The 22,288-nt window shown below is 46.7% G+C and overlaps 1 protein-coding gene across 7 annotated transcripts in view; it reads right to left on the bottom strand.

Annotated features, from left to right (window-relative positions):
- Positions 1–13,864, bottom strand: part of Rgs6 (regulator of G-protein signaling 6) — a 651,590-nt gene extending 637,726 nt beyond the window's left edge. For all 7 annotated transcript variants that reach the window (XR_005505572.2, XM_063262367.1, XM_063262368.1 and 4 more), the window contains exons 1-2: positions 13,822–13,864; positions 13,622–13,708 (exon numbers count right to left, since the gene is read on the bottom strand). The gene's annotated coding sequence lies outside the window, so the exon portion shown is untranslated. The remainder of the gene's footprint in view (positions 1–13,621; positions 13,709–13,821) is intronic.
- Between the last annotated feature and the right edge of the window lie 8,424 nt (positions 13,865–22,288).

The following is a 22,288-nucleotide window of genomic DNA, read 5'->3' as shown; positions in this document are numbered from 1 at the left end:
ACCCTAGCTCATCAAGTCTTTACAGCCTCAGAGGCATCCTCTCTCACTGAGGCCAGACAATGCAGTCCTGTCGGGGAACTGATTAGACAGTCAGACAAGAGCAGGGACAACCCCTGCTCCAGTTGTTGGAGGACCCACAAGAAGATTGAGCTGCACATCTGCCACATATGTGCCAGGGGCCTTGGTTAACCCATGTATGCTTTTTGGTTGGTGACTTGGTCTGTGAGAGCTCCCAGGGGTCCAGGTTAGTTGACACTGTTAATCTTCCTGAAGAGTTTCTATCCCCTTCAGAGCCTCCAATCCCTTCCCCCAACTCTTCGGTAAGGGTACCCAATCTCCATGCAATGCTTGACTATGGGTGCCTGCTTCTGTTTCAGTCATCTCCTGGGTAGAGCTTCTCAGAGGACAGTTATGCTAGGCTCCTGCCTGCAAGCATAATATTAATACAGCATTAATAGTGTTGGGTCTTAAGTTGAGTCCATCATTGGTTTGCCATTCCTTTAGTCTCTGTTCTATCTTTATTTATCCCTCTATTTCTTTTAGATAGGACAGATTTTGGGTTGAAATCTCGTGGATGGGTTGGTATTTTTACCTCTCCACTGGGGGTCCTGCATGGCTACAGGAGGTGGCCTCTTCAAGTTCCATGTCCCCACTCTTAGGCATCCCGGCTAAGATCACCCAGATTGATCCCCTCAAGCCTCTCCCATCCCAGGTCACTGGGACTTCCTAGAGATTCCCCCCAACACCCACCCCTGGCAACTGCAGATTTCCATTCATTCTCCTGGTCCTCTATCCCTCTCTCCTGTCTCTCCCCATACCTGATCCTGACCTCCGCACATTCCCCTCCCCTTCCCCTCTCCCACCTAGTTCTCTCCCTCTCTCTGTCTCCCATGACTATTTTATTCACCCTTCTAAGTGACATTCAAGTATCCTCACTTGGATCTTCCTTCTTGTTTAACTTCTTTGGGTCTGTGGGGTGTATCATGGGCATTCTGTACTTTATGGCTAATATCCACGTCTAAGTAGTGAATATGAACTATATGTCCTTTTGGGTCTGGATTACCTCACTCTGGATGATATTTTCTAGTTCCACCCATTTGCCTGCAAATTTCATGATATCTCTGTTTTTAATAGCTGGATAGTATTCTGCTGTGTCAATGAACCACATTTTTTGTATCCATACTTTGTTTGAGGGACATCTGGGTTGTTCCCAGTTTCTGGGTATTAGGAATAAAGGTGCTATGAACATAGTGGAGCATAGGGTCCTTGTGGTATGGTGGAGCATTTGGGAGGGGGGTGTGTATGCCCAAGAGCAGTATAGCTGGGTCTTCAGGTAGAACTATTTTCAATTTTCTGAGAAGCCTCCAGATTGATTTCCATAGTGGTTGTACACATTTGCAATCCCACCAGCAATGGAGGAGTGTTCCTCTTTCTCTACATCCTCACCATCATCTGCTGTCCCTTGAGGTTTTTGATCTTAGCCATTCTGATTGATGTAAAGTAGAATCTCAGGGTCATTGTGATTTGCATTTCCCTGATGGCTAAAGATGTTGAATATTTCTTTAAGTACTTCTCAGCCATTCGAGTTTCCTCTGTTGAGATTTCTCTGTTTAGCTCTGCTCCCCATTTTTCAGCTGGGTTGTTTAGTTTGTTGGAGTTTAACTTCTTGAGTTCTTTATATATTTTGGATATTAGCCCTCTGTCAGATGTAGGGTTACTTTTATGTTGAGATCTTTGATCCACTTGGACTTGAGTTTTGTGCAGGATGATAAGTATGGACCTATTTGCATTCTACTTCATGCAAACATCCAGTTAGACCAGCACCATTTATTGAAGATGCTTTCATTTTCCCCACTGTGTGGTGTGGGGTTCTTTGTCAAGCATCAAGTGTCCAATAGGTGTATGGGTTACTTTCTGGGTCTTCAATTCGACTTCATTGATCAACCTGTCTGTTTCTGTACCAATACCATGCCGTTTTTATCACTATTGCTCTGTAGTACCACTTGAGATCAGGGACAGTGATTCCTCCAGAAATGCTTTTATTGTTCAGGAGTGTTTTAGCTTTCATGGGCTTTTTGTTTTTCCATATGAATTTGATACATGATCACTCAAGATCTATAAAAAAATGTGTTGGGAAGTCAAAGGTTAACTTCTTCAGTTCAAGTTCAGCATTTTGACTGTTTGGATATTTATGCTAATTTTAGTTTCTTTTAATTTTTCACTACAGCGTTTCTTACTTTAGTACTAGTTTTGAGAGCTCCTTAAGTTGTATTTCCTAGTCTTAGGCCTGTTCCAAGTCTGTGCCTATCTGGTAAGATCTCTCTTGTCTTCTCTTCTCCCTTCTCTTTTCCTGTTTCACCTTAAAATCATCAGAAATTGTTTGACAAACTGAGGAGGGAGGGTGGGGAACATTTATATGACTGCTAATTTTAGAAATCTTGAAGAATCCAGTCTTCGAGTAATTCTCCAAGGAAACAGAACCAATAGTATGTGCTGATCATATAGTATATAAACATATATATATATTATTATATGCCTTGTTTTATGCATATAAATATATATTACTCTGAATTGTTTTATGCATATAAGTATACGTGTTCTACACACGCAGTGCATTTTGTTATACATACATTACTCCTAACAATTAAATATATAAACAAAATGAGAATGCTCAGCTTCTATAATCATATAAGTGAATCACACAAAATCTTATCAAAGATCGGCCCAGTCAGCTTCGGAAGCTGAGTGGTTTCCCACTCTGCAGTAATCTGCTGTCGGCAAGCTGGAGCCTCAGGAAAAGTCGATGGTATGGCTCTAGCCCAAGTCTGAATGCCGGTGAACCTGCAGAGCAGTCTCAGAAGGTCCTAGAACAAGTCCAGCAGTGGTGATGCATGCCTTTAATCCAGCACTCGGGAGGCAGAGGTAGGCAGTTCTCAGAGTTCTAGGACAACAAAGGCTATGAAGAGAAACCCTGTCTCAAAAGGAGGAGGAAGAGGAGCAGGAGGAGAAGGCCTAGAACAGTGGTCTCAGCCTGTGGGTCGCTTCCCCTTTGGAGGCTTGAATGACCCTTTCACAAGGGTTGCCTAAGACTATCAGAAATTTACATTCCAACTCCTAACAGTAGCAAAATTACAGTTATGAAGGAGCAACAAAAAGGGTTTTATGGTTGGAGGTCACCACAACATGAGGAACTGCTTTAAAGGGTTGCAGCATAAGGACGGTTGAGAACCACTGCTCTAGAACAAGGAGCACTACAGCCATGCAGGAGAGGAAGATGTCCCCCCAGTACAAGGTCCCTCTGTTTGCTCTATCTGGGCCTTCAGTGGACTGGATGATAGATTGTCCACATCACCAGTACAAGTGAACGATATGCCCATTGGAATGCTGGCCTTCTGAAGAAACGCCCTCACGGTCACACACAGAAGTACGTTTTACCAGCTATCTGGGCACCCTATAGCCATGTGACACAGAATCAGCCAGTCATAGGTCTTTTTTTTTTTACTTTTTATTTTTATGAGTTTCCCATCATGCACTCCAGTCCTGCCCATCTCCCCATCCCCTCACATCTGCCCTTTGCCCTTGCAACCTGCCCACCAAATAAAAAACACAGAAACAACAAAACAAATGAAAACAGCAAAACCAAACAACACCCACAAAGGCATAGAAAACATCTCATTACGGAAGCTATAGCCTGTCCCAGTGTGTCCCACAGTATATCCCTCTGTCCACACATCTTTACTTGCAAATGTTCATTGCAATGTGTCATTGTCTGGTTCGAGGCTTTGGCTTCTGTGACTCCATCAATATTGGATCCTCATCAGGACTCCTCCTGGTTATCCTGTTGTTGCCCTGTGTCATGGAGACCCTGCAGCTTTGGATCAGCAGGGCTAGTCCTCTCACACATCTCATCCCTTTGCAGATGGTAAAGATTTTAGGGTGGGCCAACTAGAGTCCTGGACCGGGGCCAGGATGGTAGAAGAGCTGATCAGCCCACCACACCACCAGGGCAAGCTCTCCAGCTCTGCGCTGGTGAGGCCTCCCGGTGTGGCTATCAGCAGGAGGCAGGGTCAGTCTCCTGCTCTCAGGGAACAGCAGCCACACCTCCAGAGCCAGAGCCAGCTGCCCAGTCAAGGCACTGGGCCCACTCTCCCAAGTGCTGCAGCTGGGAGGTGCTGGGCCAGTTCTTTTGCTCTTACACCTCCCGGGATGGCTCACCTCACTAGCAAGGCCAGCTACACTCTATTGCCCAGGGAAAGTACAGGGCCCACTCTTCTGAGTGCTACAGTCAGTGAGGGCGCAGGGCTAGCACTCCTACTCTCATGCCCTCAGGGCCAGCTCTGACTGTGACTACCACAGGTGGCAAGGGGAATAGGGACATCACCCCACATCTACCTCATGGCGGACAAATGACAAGGCCAACTCTCACACCCTTGCCCTTTGGGGCAGCTCAGGGCTGGTTGGAGCAGGAAGTGGGGGCGGGGGAGAGGCTCTACCAGGGCCAGTTCTACTGGTGAGGCAGAGGGGCTACTCTCCCAAGTGCTGCAGCAGGCAAGGGATGGGGCCAGCTTACCCACTCTCATGACCCCAGGCCAGCTCTCCCAACTGCTGCAGGTGGTAATGGGTAGGGTTGGGGGCATCACCCCTGCACCCATGCTACCTCATGGCAGACAAGTGGTGGGACCAGCTCTTCCTCAGGGCTGGCTCTCCCGTTCCCCCTTCCCTGGGGCCAGCACTGTGCTGCCCAGGAGAGGTACCGGGTTCACTCTCCCAAGTGCTGTAGCTAATGAGGGGCAAGGACTCTCCCCACTCTCCCAACCTCATGGACCTGTGGGTAGCTCTCCTCACTTCCAGAGGTGGTGGTGGGGACATCGCCTCTGTACCCGTCCCACCCCAGAACAGACCAGCAGCAGGCTCAGCTCTCCCACACTCACGCCCTCAGGGCCCGTTCTGCAAAGTTCCACCAGTGATGAGAGATGGGGCCAGCTCTCCAGAGTACCATATCCAGTGAGAAGCAGGGTCAGTTCTGCACAGCCCCTAGACAATCATACCATTGCAGCGGCTGCCCTGGGACATTCCCATGTGCTCTAGTGGTAACACAAACCACAAACATCAACACTGACCCCTGTCACAGCACAGCTACAAACTCAGAGGTGGCGCTCAAAGGCAGCTTGGGCTGGCACCTCAGCATGGCCGCTGGTGGCAGGGCTGGCAGCTCACAACCCTCGAGCCTCCAGTTCCATCTCTCTTCATAACACTCAAGCCGCTCTGCTTCTCTTTCTCTCCCGTCTGACCGCCATACTCACACACTGTGGCGGCTCCCGATGCAGGCTGACCACTGGGCTAACAGGCTCCTGGATGACATCCTTCATCCACGCAGCAGGGCACACATAGTGTTGGTAAGCGAGTGCCTATTGCCCGCCTATGTCGTGCACTGGCGGGCACGTCTGTGGTTAGCGTGGAAGTCTCCAGGTCTCTGTCTGCCTTTCTTCTATGCTGTGCTGCCTGGATTTGATTTGATTTGACTTGACTTGATTTGATTTTTATGAGTCCTAGGCATAAAACAGCTTTGGCCACCAAGCCAGGATGAACAAAGGACTGCCTTCTGCTCTGCCCCTGACTGACATAAGAACAACACCAACAACAACACATTGTCAGGGGACCCACAATCATTTCTTTGGAGAGACCTGACCTACCAGGAGGGGAGACTCTTCCTCAAAAGGTAGCTAGATTTCCGACTGTTTTGTGGAACCGAGCATCATAACTTGCTGAGATCTAACAGATTTCATAACTCACCTCAGTCAAAAAGATGTTTGCTTGTTTTGTTCTGCTTGGAGGTTGTTATTTTAAATCTCAGAGGGACTAAGAAACCTGAGGCTTTCCCCATCTTTACAAGTCAGGAAAGGTAGACACCTGGAGTGAGCGTGAGGCAGGGCTTGGGAAGAAGCCTCTAACGTGGTGGCTTTGGGTTACGTCTTGAGAATCGATTGATTTTGTTCATTGTACTCATTAAGTAGGATTCTACCCTATAAAGCCTGCCTAGCAGCCCGGATCAAACAAAAGTCACTATGGCGATTCCCATGTTCAGGATATGGCTCAAAGTGTCACCCAAAGGTCCATTGCTACAAGCTTACCCTTTAGGGCTGTAACACTGAGAGGTGTTGCAACATTTAGGACTCAGTAGGAGGTCTGTGAGCAAGCCGCCATGTTCTCAAAAGGGATTGTGGAACACCAGGCCTCTGGCTTTCTGCTTGGCTATCTGATCTTGCCCTCCTGGGCACCTTTCCCTCCATGAGGTCCTCGCCCAGAGCTGAGCTGGTGCTGACATCGCTTCCTTGGCTCTCCCAGAGGGTGAGATACACAGACGGCCTCATCCTTACCAAGTTAGCCTGCCTGAATTACTGTCCCAAGGGTGAAAACTGAACAAACACAGTAACCTACCAGAGCTGCCTGCTTCTCAGACCCTGAATTGGGGTCCTTTCCATCCACGGTCTGAAGGGTGCAGCTCTGTTCTAGCCCAGTTTTCACCTTTGCAAGGAAACATTCCTTTTCCTTGGCCCCTTAAAGTACATACTCCATGCCTAGGCATGGGTTGCATCTGCTTGTTATCCCAGCAATCAAGAAACTGAGCCAGGAAGATTGTAAGTTCAAGACCAGTGTGAACTCCGTAGTGAGGTCAACATAGCTTAGGTTCCACAATGAAAAAATTCCACCTTGATTTTTAAAATTTATTATTATTATTATTATTATTATTATTATTATTATTATTATTATTATTTAAAAAGATGAGTCATTAGGGATAATTCTGCCCATACTGAAGTTTGAACTATTTCTAAGTTCTCTTTTTTAATCTTTAAGTCAAAAGTTAAGAACCAAGCCTTTTCTAATGGTTTCCTTTCATCAGAATGAGTTTTCAAATCGAGAACCCTGGGACTTTTCTCTCTCCCCTTCCCCAGTTACAGAGCCTCCTTTCAAGCCGGGTTAGACATTACCTTGGCTTATTGTCTTCGCCCTCCAACTACACTCCCCACTCATCTCCTGAGGGGAACACTGAGACCTCTGCGTTCATATCTCTATTAGCTTTAAGTCTCCCTTCACCAGAGACACTTGTAGTGCAATAACTCAATTATTTCAAGGGAGATTGGAGAAGAAAATGCTAGCAGCAAAGACAATTACATGTGTGTGAAGTGCAGATAGTGCAGCTGACTTGGAAGTTTGGAAGGAGAGCTCACCCTAGGACAGCGGTTCTCACCCTACCTAATGCTGCGACATCCCCCCATCCCAACACAGTTCCTCATGTCATGGTGACCCCCCAACCAGAAAATTATTTTCATTGCTACTTCATAACTGTAATTTTGCTACTGTTATAAATCATAATGTAAATACCTGTGCTTTCCAGTGGTCTTAAACAACCCCTGTGAAGGGGTCAGTCAGCTCCCTCTAAGGGGTCGTGACCCACAGATCTAGGTGCTGTCTGAAATGGAAACTGACCTGAATGGAAGGCTGTTGGAGCTGCATTCAGTATTTTCCTTCTCACCACTGCACAAGAGTTAAGTCACAGCAAGCTGTGAAACCAAAGATCAGGCTCAGCTCCTACGCAGCTTAGTGATTTACATGCTAATTGCAAGTCCAGAAGCCAGCACAGCACAAAGTCAAAGCCAGGCTGAGACGACCACACCTGTTAAAAGTCCGGAAAAGCCTGTACTTTACACACAGAGTATGCGATCCTGGCAGCCATTTTCAGCTTTTGATAAGACAATGTTCCCGCATTTAAAAAGTAATATATTAATTTATTTATTTGTGTTTGCACAAGTAGAGATCGGGAGACAATGTTCAGGAATGCGACCTCGCCTTGAGTCAAGGGATAGAACTTATGTAGTCAGGCTTGCCAGCAAGCATCTTCACCCTCTGAGCCATCTTGCCAGCCCCAATGATTCCTCTTGATGCTATTATAAGAAACAGGTTGTGAGGATCTCACATGATGACCTGGGGCGGGGACAGGGCAAGGGGGCACTAAAGAAGAATCAAGAGTGTGGCCAACTACAGAGTACAAACCCCATCTAGTGGAGAGAGAGGGAACCATGTGGGAACACTGGTTGGTATGACCAGTTATTTCATTTGTGTATTTTCACACACACACACACACACACACACACACACACACACACACACACACATATCTTGTTGTTTGGATACACTGTCTCACTATAGAGTCCAGGCTGGCCTTAAACTTGCAATCCTCCTGCATCAGCCTCCCAAGTGCTGGGATTACAGGCATAAACCACCACATCTGGCTATAACTGGATTGGGTTTTTTTTTTAGTTTTTGGTGTTTTGTTTTGTTTTATTGTCAAGAACTAGATATTTATATGCATCCACCTGGCCACAAGATATTGTTTCTTTTGGTTGTCATTTTTTTAACACTGAAGGTAGGCTTGCACCAACTCCGGGTAGGTTTCCACAAAGTAGCCCAAGATTGAAACATTTGCTATACACAAGAGTTCTGCCCAGCTGAATATTTGCTTATATAAATAAAGTTGCTAAAGGGTTTAGAATCCATTTGAAACATATACTGCTCTGGTTTGATTTCTGTGGCTGGTCAGGACAGGCTGTCTGAGTTCAAAAGCACTCTACAAAAATAAATAAGTAAAATACAAAGTGTTAAAATACACTAGAAATTTTGTTGTCTTAAAAAGTGTTTGATTAAAACGTCTCTCCTGTAAGATCAGGAACAGAACAAGGCTGGCTATACCCTACCTGGCCATTAGCTTTAGGAGCTAGGCACGGGGGGTTGGGGGTACACTATAAGGCAATTTGAAAGGTGCCTTTCCAAGAAGCAGGGAGAGGGGTGTTGTCACCAGCTACTTAGGAAAACTGCCCAAAGACTGACCATAAGGCCAAAGGAAAACATCTTGTGGTAGAAACCACCTCTAAAGGGATGTTAGAATCAGAGATCACAGGACACTAGGGCCAAAGATACCCACAGAGAGTGCCTGCAGGTGCCCTTCACAGACCAGGACAAGATGGGGAAGTTCAGGAAGCAGCAAGCAAGCAGAAAGAGCAAGCTTTACTTTGTGGGCATCGGAAGGAGACCGTTGCAGTGGGAATGTGTGTGCTCAGGAGCGCTGAGCATCTTGAGAGACTGCAGGTTGCCAGATTCTTTCTCCACAGCCCTGCACTGTAACAGTTTCTCAGTGGGGTTGGTGCCACAATCACCTTGGAGGCTTCAGATTCCCATTAAAAAAGGGACTCACCACCGCTTGCTGAGAATGGAGTCAGGACCACTGAGACAATCTGTACATTTTGTACTTAAAGTATTTAAAATACTGGATGCAGTATGCTGTCTGCCAGATAATAGCACTTTAAACTTGTGATTGTAATTTTTAAAAGATTAAGTATTTAAGCTTCGATTGTGGGCCCTGGGGTCGATCAGAGATACTAGCCTGTCAAAGCCAAGGACCTGACCCATCCCTAAAGACACAGGACCCATCCATAATCACTCACACACACACACACACACACACACACACACACACGCACACACAAACACAAACACAAACACACACATGAACACGCACACACAGACACATACAAACACACACAAACACACATACAGAGACACACACAAACACACACACAAACACATACACACAGAGACACACACACAAACACACAGAGACACATACAAACACACACACACAAACAGACACACACACAAATGGAAAAAAATTAGATTGGTTTTTCAGTGCATATGTCATGTATTAAGAGAACTTTTAAAATTTACTGGCAAAGTTTGATCACCACTGACAATCTTATTAGGTTTACTGAAGTTATTATTATTATTATTATTATTATTATTATTATTATTATTATTATATGCAATGTTTAAGGACTTATAAAGATTGCCTTACTCACTTAAATGTTTTAATCAAAATGCAAGAGTATATATTTATAAGGCAAAAGATTTGACATAATTTTATTCAGTTAGTTAAGGATCCTTTAATACATAACAAAATATGACATAAATTTTTAAACATTTAGGAAAAACTAGGTTTGCTGATATGTAACTTTGGTAAGTCAACTATTTTAAAATCTCAATTAGCTCTCAGGATGGCAGAGTGGTGTTTCCAAGTCAGCATGGTGACCTTGGATAAGTCATTCTATCTTGCTGGTGCTTTCAAGTTTTTAAAGCAAAGGATGTGGCCCAGCAGTGACGGAAGCCTCTCCCAGACCTAACAGCTTGCTGTTCAGCTTGCTATCCATTTGACAGACTGCTGATTTGACAGGCTGCTGGGGAAGGCTGCCCCACCTTGATAAGAGTCCTGCTTGGATCTTCTCCAAGGACCCTTTTAGTTGATGGCTTTTGATCACATCCTACTTGCTTGTTTATTTTGAAGCCTTAAGAAAACGCTTCCTTCCGCAAACTCAGCTAGGACAATAGGACATGCTGTAAACAGAGAAACTCTGCCCCTGCAGAGCCTCCCAACTCTTCTTAAGCCCTGGAAAGGTCCAGAGAAGAGCAACACTTGACTTAGACCTTGGAGCTGAAAGCCAGTTTCTTGTTTTGTCTTATCCACACAATGTCAAATGCCTGGATGGGACAAGCAGTTGTGTTCCTAAATCCGTCCTATGAAAGAAGCTGTGTTGGATGCTTAAAGAAGACATTGACAATCTCACAGAGATGCCTGCCTTTAGTACAAGTTGCCAGCTAAACCAGGTGCTCCAAGGGATGGGACGGGCTACTGGCCCAGTATGTCAGAGAGGGCATTACCACTTGATGATGGCATCTCCCACTTCTTTGGGTGTCCCTCCCATCTGTCGTTGGCTGTTTCCTGTCACCAGTCCCCTGACTCTTGTTGCGATCCCGTTTTGTTTGTTTGCTTGCTTCCTTGCTAGCTTTTTGCTCTGTGCTGGTCTCAGTGAAACCTAACTCTTTCTTGAGAGCAGCTCGCACTGCCTGATTTCAGGCTGCAGGGTCAGCGCCCTCTAGCGGCAGACAACGGTGTTCTGAGTAGGCTTGAAGAAGATGCAGAATCACCTCTCTGAGCTCCACTATCTTCAAAAACAAGGTTGCAGGATTGGTAAAGATCTTTTCCCAATCTGTTGGTTGCCGTTTTGTCCCTTTATAGAAGAAGGGGGCGGGGTGGGCGATAGGGGGCTTATGGCCGGGAAACCGGGAAAGGGAATAACATTTGAAATGTAAATGAAAAATATATCCAAAAACAAAAAACAAAACAAAACAAAAATCAAGGTTGCACTTGCCATTAAGCCCAGAACTCTGCAGTCTGAGGCAAACAGATCTCTGTGAGTTCAAGGCCAGCCTGGTCTACAGAGAAAGCTTCAGTAGAGCCAAGGCTACATAGAGAGATCCTGTCTCAAAGAAACCAAAAATAAGTAAATGAAAGTAACAATGCCTACGTCATGTAACAGCTCTGATGATACCTATTAGGTACTCCGCATGGATCACGGCACAAAATAGGAACCCAATAGATGGCATCCCTAGATAACTTCTATTAGAAATTATTAAAAATGAAAGACCTTCAACACTTATGTAAATTTTCCATCAAAAATGGCAATGAGAGGGGCCAGGTTTTCAGACCCTAGTTAGGTGCTGAAAGTCGCTGATGGGCTCTCTGGAGAGAGGAGCTGGGGCAGGGGTCGCTGGATCTTGATTAGCTAGGTTTCCACCCAAAAAGCAGAGATCCTGGTAATGCTGGTTTTGTATTGTTAACGTGAAACAGAAATGAGATGATGATGTAGAAGTCCCTGGTAGACATTGCCATGCTGACTAATATGTGGGTTCCCTGAGCCCTGCCGGCTTTCTAATGTCGCCCACACTCCGCATCCAGCTTGTGCCGGCTCAAGGAGCACCTGTTGAATGGATGAATCGTTGTTATCAGTGTTGTCGATGTTCCTTTTGGAACATTAAAGGAAAGAAGAATCCAGTTCCTAATGGAACCATTGCATGCACGCATGTGCGCGCGCACACACACACACACACACACACACACACACACAAATGCACACACACAAATGCTATTACACTAAACAAAGTTCCCTGTGAAGGCTACCTACCCAGAGATTATTCCTTTTACATAGAGATATTCTACATAAGAATGTTAAAATAGAAGTGACTGGCTGGCCAGTGGGCTCCAGAAATCCCCTCCCCCTCTTTGTCCCACTCCCCAGCATTTAGGTTACAGACTTGAAGCACCTCCCCCAGATTTTTATTAGAGTGCTGAGGACAGAACCCAGGTCCTCATTCATACAACAAGCTCATTCCCCCGCTGAACCCTTGAATTCTCCCGGACCTGGAGCCCTGGGCTCCCAGCAACTGGGCCTTTAACATAGACTGAAGGGCTTCATCCCACTTCTATGTCTGGGCAACTTTCCCTATGGTTCTATCCTGATTCAGCTTCACCGAAAGCTAGAAAGGCAGAGCAAGCTATGACAGAAGGCAGGCTCGACCCTTCTTCCCACCCAAGTCCACCATAAGGAAACAGGCCTCGGAGAGTCAAAGGTAGGTATCAGAAACCACTGAGGTCAACCAGTTGGCCCCACTTGTTCTGAAGTTAGTTCTCAAAACAAAACTGTTTATGTTTTAGCTGGAGGCTGCAATGACTGTCCTTGTGAACACGACGTAGAGTAGCATTTCTCAACTTGTGTGCCGTGAGCCCTTCCGGGGGAGGAGGGGTCACATATCAGATATTTACATTATGATCCATAACACTAGCAAAATTACAATTTTGAAGTATCAGCAAAGTAAATTCATGGTTGGGGCTCACTGCAATGTGAGAAACTGCATTAAAGGATCACAGCATTGGGAACAGCCTTGCCCAGAGACAGCTGTGCAGTCACTAAGCTACATAATCTTTTGAGATCACCGTCTCATATGCAGCCCAGAGTTGAGCAATGCATTACTAGGCACTCCATAGCCCATAGCTATGCTCAATGTGTGCGCATGTAGTATATGCCTATGCACATGTTCATGTGTGCACATGCATGTGGAGGTCAAAGACCAATGTCAGGTGCCTTCCTCCATCCCTTCCCACCTGCGTGAGAGGGGCTGTCTCTCACTGACCCTGGAGCGTACCAACCTGGCAAGACTAGCTGGCCATCGAGCTCCAAGAATCCCCCTGACATTGTCTCCCAAGGACTGATATAGACACATGCCGGCGTGCCTGGCCTTTCTTGAAGCATCTTCAGATTTGAATTCAGATCCTTGTGGTTGCATGGCAAACACTTTACTGACTGAGTCATCCCCATCTCCCCAGACCCAAATTTTTAAATCAGGATACTTCTCATCTTTTTTTTTCTTTTTTTCAGAGCTGGGGACCGAACCCAGGGCCTTGTGCTTGCGAGGCAAGCACTCTACCACTGAGCTAAATCCCCAACCCCGATACTTCTCATCTTAATCTAAATCTCCAACCTCTGAAAACTCTGGACACCCCAAGCCCTGTATGCAACAGTGGGCTGTGCATATGCTAAAAGGGAGTGGCAGGTGTGCATGCACTCCACACCCAGCCAGTGCCAGTCTTTGCCTACCGAACTCCATGAGCAGCAGAGTAGCCCATCTCTCCAGACTGGTGCCCTCAGATTGACCAGCTGACCCAACACTGACTTACGTTCTTGCTGAAAATGAAGAAACTGGTACTCTTGCATGTGCATCAGGCCCTCAGCAGTTTGCCATGTGGTTCTTTGATTCATCCCACCTTTGAAAATACAAAACAGAATCAAACGTATGTGTTTTCCTGGGCTGGGGTCACCAGCGTGATCCTACCTCAGCCAACCCAGGCTAGTCTCTAAAGGGCGCTTTTGAACTTACCAATTACCTTCCCAGATTCCTCAAAACTCTGGGAATGAACTGCCAACTGTTTTCTGAAGGACAGGGAGGGCAGACCCAGCTGAGTGCCAATGAGACAATGACCCAGTTAATCTATGACCCTGTCCCAGATGCTTGCAAGCGCTATTTTTTTGCTATTGTCCTTGAGGAACTCGGCCTTGAATGTCTCCTAGTTGTCTTGCACATAACAAAGGCCAATGGAAAATAGCTATCGACAGACTGGCAGCCTGGGTCCCCTTGCCATCTTTTTGTGGCTTCCTTCATTAGCTTTTTTTCTCCTCTCAAAAGCAGCCTTGGAGGTTCTGGCACAGCCTTTCTTGGCCCTGTGGTGGGATGAAGGTGTCTTTTCTGACCCCATGGGTGCAGTGACCAATGGAAAGCCCCAGATGCCCTCTCAGCTGGCAGCCCATCCTCCCCTTTCATCTCAGCAGGGAAAGAGCTTGTCAAGCCATGCCTTCTCCTCCGCTCCTCTGACATCAGAGCCAAAGCAAACAATGACTGAAATGGAAAGAGAAGCCTCCTGCTTTCAACAGGACCAGAAAGGAAGCCATTTGTAGCAGCCTAGAATGAGCTACCAGTGTGAACCTGACGTCGCCTCGCACCTGGAGTGACAGAGGCATGCTGGGCCATCTGCACATCTCAGCTGGTTCTCAAGACTAATGTCCATACGTCTAAGTCACATTAGGAAAATCAGCTGTGATCAGACCCCATGCTAACCAGATTAAGGGCAGACTGAACCTGTGACTTCACCACTGTGCCTCCAACCAACCCAGGGACCAGTGTGGACAGCCATGCACCTGCCTGGATAGAATGCCGCTGTCTCTTCTATTTTCTTCAACAGTAGAGAAACGAGTACTTAAAACTATGTGCCTTTGGAGAATACGTGGAAAACAGGCTTGTATTGTAGACTGTAGTAGGAGGGAGCAATGTCTGCAGTGTCCATTGCTATATTAATAGATTCTGGAAACATCAAGGTTGAATGTTCACCCAAAGGGTAATCTGAAAGTCTGTGTCTTAGTTACTCTTATATTGCTGTGATAGGACAATATAACCAACGCAACTAAAAGAAGAAAGAGTTTATGTGGAACTTAAAGTTTCCAGGGGTGGGTCTATGGCCATCACGGTGGAAAGCATGGCACCAGGCAAGTAGCATGATGGCATGATGCTGGAGCAGTATATGAGAGCTCACATCTTGATCTATAAGTACAAGGCAGAGAGAGAAGAGAGAGAGAGAGAGAGAGAGAGAGAGAGAGAGAGAGAGAGAGAGAGAGAGAGAACATGCAAACCAGGAATGGTATGGGCTTTTGAAATCTCAAATCCTGCCTTAGTGTCACCCTCCTCAAATGAGACCACACCTCCTAATCCTTCCCAAACAGCTCCATCAACTGGGGACAGAGCATTCAAACATATGAACCTCTGGGAGCCATTCTCATTCAAACCACTAGGGTCTGCTTTGCTACCCATCCTTGCTCTCAAAAGGTCTAAGAACAAACACAGCTTGAAGCAAGCAGCAGCCACCGGAACCCCTCATGCCTTAAAGATGGCTAACACTTTCAGGACTTGCTCACTGTTGCCATTCCTTAGCAATGCTTAGAGCACAGTCATTGCCTTGTTTGCTCAAAAGCCTTAGAATCGAGAAGAATCCTAAGTCAGGGAATGTGGAACTAAAGGAAATCAAAACTTTTTTCTAGGCTCTTCTGACTTTGAAACTTAGAGAAATTGAGGAGTTTAAACACCTTTAACTTCTGAAAGATCTTCCTTCAACATCTTTTTAAGTAAGTCGACAGTGGGGGAAGACTCTAAAGAGAGACAGTACAAGTTTTCTCTTTTATCTAAATGCTAACCCAAAGGTTCCTCCTGTTTCATGCTTTGAAGGTTTGAAAACTTTCTTTTTCCAGTCCAGTGTAGTAGCCCACACCTGTGATTCCAGAACTTGGGAGGCTGGAGCAGGAAGATTACAAGTCGGGCGCCATCTTGGATTCTATCGTGAGAGTCTATCTCGAAAACAACCACAAAAAATAGCATGTGAGCAAAGTACCAAAGTGGAAACGAGGTCGGTTTAAATCTCAGTATGAGAGAGAGAGAGCTTGCCTGGAGTTCTGGTGGACTCTCTTCGGTCCCTAGCATGGAAGAAGGGAGGGGGAGGGGAGGGACAGAGCAGGGCAACTCGATCTTTATTCCCACTTCCAGGATTTGATGGGGAGCATTCTATAAAGCTAGGAAGAGCTGGTTCCGCAACCAAAGAGAGCTCAACTCTAGGCACGTGATAGAAACTGAACATAACAAATGAGTAGAAAATCCTAAGCGAGCTAGCGTAAACATGAATGGATAAACTAGGGAAACTCCCAATTCCAGGAGGACGGGGTGGGTGCAACCCTAAAGCAGCAGCCCTCAACCTTCCTCTAATTTGCTTGAGAGACTTTATCCCCAATCCCCCTCCCTCTCGTGCCTCCTTTCCTTGGTTCCTCTAACCCTGAACAGGATGAGCCAGCAGGCTCACCTTCCAGACAGCTAACTGTGAACAAAGGCTTCACTCAAACCTCACCCAGCTGACTTCTTCCTCTCTGACAGGAAACTTGATCAGGAGACTCAGAAGAGGAACAGGAAGAAATTAAAATTTGGTCCATTTGCCTGCAAGGACACCATGTGGTCTCTGTTTTTTTTTTTTTTTTTTTTTTTCCCTAGGTAGACTAGGGGCTGGTGTCTTTAATGATTCTCATACCCTTGGGCCATACTGTCTACCCTTAGAACTTAGTTCAAAGACGCGATCCCGGTAAGAAAAAGAGGGGTGCCTGATGCTATAGAGAGCTCGATGTGGATCCAGTGTTTGTGACTTTGCATTCATCTTGTTCTCTGGAACCCATGAACACACGGAGATGAGTGCAAACAAGGGCTGACCGCTATACCAGATGTCTAAATCATAGACATGTAACATTATTTGTATTATAAGCCATTATTCTCAGTGTCAAATAACTATGAGTGGAGGGGCCATTTCAACTCATTCATTTGGCTTCTTTCTATCTAACTGAAACTTAGATGACTTTGGGTTATTTTGGCAAAAATTTTCCCACTCTGGAGGGCACCTTAAGAAGGAATTCCTTCTCGAGGCAATCACTGTTTCTGTAATTCTGAGTGGTTTTCATTCGAAATCCTTCAGTGTCCCAGGTTGGCTGGGGCTTGGTTGGTTTCATGCCTCTAAATGATTGACATCAACCTGCTGTCTCCTGGCAACAGGAGACTCACTCCCATCAGGCAAAGCTGGGGTGGGGCTGCAGCTCTAAGGACACACTGGGTTTCCCACCCTGCTGCAGCCTGTGCCATGACTGTGACCAGCAGTGCTCTGGTTCTGGGAGTTATAGACTAACTGAAGATAAGAGTAACCCCAGATCAACTGGTGTGTGTGTGTGTGTGTGTGTGTGTGTGTGTGTGTGTGTGTCTGTGTGTGTGTGTCTGTGTATGTGTCTGTGTGTGTGTGTCTGTGTGTGTGTCTCTGTGTGTCTATGTGTGTGTCTGTGTGTGTGTCTCTGTGTGTGTGTCTCTGTGTGTGTGTCTCTGTGTGTGTGTCTCTGTGTGTGTGTCTGTGTGTGTCTCTGTGTGTGTCTGTGTCTGTGTGTGTATCTGTGTGTGTCTCTGTGTGTGTCTCTGTGTGTGTCTGTGTGTGTGTCTCTGTGTGTCTATGTGTGTGTGTGTCTCTGTGTGTGTCTCTGTGTGTGTCTCTGTGTGTGTCTCTGTGTGTGTGTCTCTGTGTGTCTGTGTGTATGTGTCTGTGTGTGTCTCTGTGTGTCTGTGTCTGTCTCTGTGTATGTCTGCATTTGTATTCTCTCTATAACTAAAAGTTAATAATGGGTGAAAACCTTGCTTGTAAATGACTAAACTGTATGAGCTAGGGTGGGATATGTGACCAAAATCTTGGGATGAAGTTGGCCCAGTGGGAGGCTCTTCCTCACATTGGCCAGAGACGAAGGGGGGTGGGGCTGCATATAAGATATTTCGGATGAATCCAAAACTAATGTCTGTGTTAATTCATCTGGCAGACTCTGAGTCAAAGGCATATTGTTGGAGAGGGGAGGTCCTCTCCTAATCCTCAGAATTATATAACGGTATTAAAATTTCCATTTCTCTCAAATGACCATAGCGTCAGCAGAACTCCACGTTGTACTGAAGGCCTCAGAGAGGTCTTTGTGCAGATGTGTGGTCACAAGGCCCCTGACACACGATGCAAGAATTCCACAGGCTTCGTCCAGGAGGAGGGCCAGGCACTCACTCCCCTCCATCCCCCATGTCTGGTTTTGAGGCAGATTAGGAGGTCTCGGCTCTCCCTTGAGTCAAGAGTGGTTAAAGAAGGAAAATATCATGTTAAATAAAAAATGTGCTGCATTCTCTAATGCTGTTTTGCTTTTCTTTCTCCTTGAGGGACTGGGTGGGAGAGTGGGTGGTATGTGCATGTGTGTGTGTCTGTGTATGTGCCTATGCATGTGCATGTGTATGTGCATGTGTGTGCATGTCTATGTGCATGTCTATGTGCATGTGCATGTGTGTGCATGTGCATGTGCATGTGCAGAAGTTGACACTGGGAACCTTCCTCCACTGCCCTTCACTTTAGTTTTGGAGACCAGGTCGTTCACTGAACCTGGAGTTCACTGATTGGCTTGACCACCTAACCAGCAAGCTCCCAGAATCCACCTGTCCACAACTCCACCCCCAGCTCTGGGGTTCCAGCTGCTGTGCCAGCCTTTATGTGGACACTGGGGATCCTGACTTGGGCTCTCCTGCTTGGCCCAGCATGCTCTTTACCCTCTGAGCCATCTCCCTAGTCCTGTTTTCTTTCCTTTCCTTTAAGTGGCACTCTCAAGAGTGAATAAGTTTGCTGTTTGATGGACAGCTACTGGACCCTTTCCCATCCCCAGTCTCCAGCCCACAGCGGCTGGTTGCTTGGGAATAGAAGCTACAGCGGGAACCAAGGCTGATTGAGAATCAGTATTTGTTTCCATGGATCCCTACTCCAACATAGGCAACATTGTTACCACTCCCGAAGTTTCATCAGAGAATACCTTCTGCAATTTGTGCCCCACCTCTGTCCCCAGAACTACAGATCTGTTGCTCAGACTGCTTTTAGTAAAATGGAGGGATCTCATGGCAAGAGCTGGGGTTGCTCCAAATACCTCATGGTTGCTTATTCAGGGAACTCTGCTCTGGTCCTAGTTTCAGTTCCAATGTTTCCACTCTACCACTCCAGCAGCTGCCGCTTAGGAGACTGCTTCCGGGAGGGCCCTCTAGACCTCCGCCCCAGGTCTGCAAGACCTGGCCCACAGCCCTCAAGTGGTTTCCAATCAGACCAGAGACAAGCCTCTCTTAACTCCTGGAAACTGAAACAGGCAGGCCTGGTGGGCCTGTGCAAGCTGGTATGACCAAACAAGTGTGTGGTCAGCAGAGATGAGGCTGTGCACGTACACGGTATACTCTGCCTTCCTCTCACCCTCAGTGGCTCAGTCTGAGATGTTCCTCCATGCATGGCCATGGCTGCCTCATGCTGTGATGTCGGCCCAGCTAAAGTTTCATCCGAGTGGCAATATCACTTTATACAGGGTGCAGTGAGCTGAGCTACCCACACAGTGACATGTGGGGTTGTGCAGAGCCAGCAACAAGACAACAACTGAAGAGTTCCAGGGAAGCTGGGAAGTGACTCAGCAGTTAAAGCCCTTGATGCTCAAGTCTGACAACTCAAGTCAACCCCAGCACCCCTGGAAGACAGAAACACCCCAGACCAAAGGCTGTCCTCTGATCCACGTGCAGACCATGGCGTGTGGGGTGTGCTCTTGCTCTTTCTCTCTCCCACTCCCTCTCCCTCCCTCAGTCCAGTAACAGTTATAAATAAAATACTTATTTTAAAAGAGTTGCAGAGAGCATCCAGAAGCAGAGAGTGTATGGAATTAGACCAGTGAAGGAATGAGGTTGTGAAGAGCTACAGAAGCTAAAACCAGCAGCCAGTGGTGGCAGCGCATGCCTTTAGTCCCAGTGCTCAGGAGACAGAGGCAGGCGGATCTCTGTGAGTTCAAGGCCAGCCTGATCTACAGAGTGAGTTCCAGGATAGCTGGGGCTACCAAGGGAAAGCTTGAACAAAATAGATGGGGGAAGGGAGGGACGGAGGGACGGAGGGATGGAGGGACAGAGGGATAGAGGGATGGAGGGATGGAGGGGAGGGGGAAGAGAGAAGGAGTGAGAGCTAAAAGGTGGTAGAAGATGAGAGACTGCAGAAAGGACTTCATGAAAGACTTCAGATGAGGTGGAATGTGTCCAGCTCTCAGCGCTGCTGGCACTTAAATCCCCAGGCTGTCGCAGTAAGAGCTAAGAACAACTGGCACTCGAGGCTCAGAATTACTGTGATTAAGGAAGAGGCCTTTGCAGCTGAAGAGCCCTGTCAATCACCTGGTCTTCACTGAGTTCCCAAGGCCTCCCTTACATTAGTGTCCTGTAAACTCGCACTTCTCAGTGCTCCCTCACTAGTGACAATGACTCACACCCCGCTCTGTTGTTGGTCCCACCCTGCGTATGTACAGACTGAGGACTAAATGAGCAGAAAGGCCCAGCCACGCTGGTGCTTTAAGAAAGACCTCATTTGTCTTCGTGTCCTTTGAGACAGAAAGTGTTTTCTGTAGCGGAGGAGTACAACTGTGCTCTGTAACCTGCGTACTAGACTTGGAGCACCGTTCTATGGCTTCCACACAGAGAACGCAGCTGCAGAGGCCCTCCCTGTGGGTTAGTGTTGTTGACACCCTGAAGCAAGGCACTTTCCTCTTCAAAGAGCTGCACACTCAGAATCTTTCTCCTCTGACTAAACACATCGGCACCACTCTCCTAGCAACCTGGTCTCCCAGCCAGGGCGAGACTGGAACTAGTGTATTGTTGGAGGTAAGCTCAGATAACTAACGGGAAAGGGCCCAGAAGGCCCTGCATGCCATCAACACGAAGGTAAAGAAAGACACTTAAGTTTCAGGAGCCATTTGGAAGTTGACGGTTACACAGAAACGGAACTGTAGAAATGGTCCTGATATTTTGAATTTTTTATTTTATGTGGATGAGTGTTTGCCTACATGTGTGTATCGTGTGCATACTTGGTGCCCAAGGAGGCCAGAAGCGTGCATCAGATCCCTGGGACTGGAGTTACAGAAGTTACGAGCTGTCCCTCCAGTCCCAACCTTGGCATCTTGAAAGATGGCCTTACATTCAAGATTTCAAACAGCAGGGGTTTGGGATTTAGCTCAGTGGTAGATCGCTTGCCTAGCAAGCGCAAGGCCCTGGGTTCGGTCCCCAGCTCCGAAAAAAAGAACCAAAAAAAAAAAAGATTTCAAACAGCAGGCTTATTCACATACAAACGTTATAGGAGCAGGGGGCGTGGCTCCAGGTAGAGCATTTGTCTTGCATGCACAAAGCTCTGAGATCTATACCCGGTACGGGGTGTGTGTGTGTGTGTGTGTGTGTGTGTGTGTGTGTGTATATGAGAGAGAAAGAGAGAAAGAGAGAGAGAAAGAGAGAGAGACAGAGAGAGAGGGAGAGAGAGAGAGAGAGAGAGAGAGGGAGAGAGAGCTGGAAAGGTTTCTCAGTGACACTGGCTGCTCTTGGGAACCAGTTTAGTTTCCAAGGCCCATGTGTGGTAGTTCACACCTACCTATAACTCCAGCTCCATGGGACCTGACACCGTCTTCTGGTCCCTGAAGGCATCCATACTCACCTGTCCATATCCACACAGACACACACACATAATTTAACATAAAATAAATCCTTAGAAAGAAGATACAACCTTTTAAAAAATCACTTACACATAAATGTAAATTTTTTCCCTTCGGGTACATAAAAACAGGTAAAAATACTAATTCACACTTACACACTTTATTGTGTAAGGGTTAAATTCTTCAGACAGCCCATTCCTGGTGACTCCACGTGAACTAATGCAGGAAGAGGCTGAAGATGACAGAGCTACTTGCAAGCATCTGTGCCTTGGAAGAGGAATTCTAGCTTCTTCTATTTGCATCTGTCTGCATCTTGGTAGTGGAATTCTAGTCTCTCCCTTAAACAAAGATCACCTAGGGTGTGCTGGGAGCTGTGGTAGCTGGTGTGAGGAAACAGAAACAAATCAGATATACCCTCAAGGGCCTGGGCCCTGGAGAGTGACCTCTATATTATGAAATAATTGTCACACAGCACAGCAATATAGTAAAGTGCTTCAGAGCAATGAGAGAGCGGTTTATCCAGGGAAGGAGTGAGGGGGAGTCTGAAAGAATGTGTCTTTGGGGAATGTGTGTTATTGGGGTGAAGGGTTAGACACTGCCCTCTATTCAGTCTCTTCCAGCAGCTATACCCTGGGTCCCTTCCACTGGGCAACTGTCAAGCATCAGGCCTGCAAGCTGGGAAGCCCCACATGGGTGTCATTTTCTGTGTATCCTCACACAGC

This window comes from Rattus norvegicus, chromosome 6, assembly GCF_036323735.1.
Source record: "Rattus norvegicus strain BN/NHsdMcwi chromosome 6, GRCr8, whole genome shotgun sequence".
In the NCBI taxonomy this organism is placed as follows: domain Eukaryota; kingdom Metazoa; phylum Chordata; class Mammalia; order Rodentia; family Muridae; genus Rattus; species Rattus norvegicus.
Note: the sequence above shows the minus strand (reverse complement) of the source record. Positions and strands in the feature narration are given on the sequence as shown.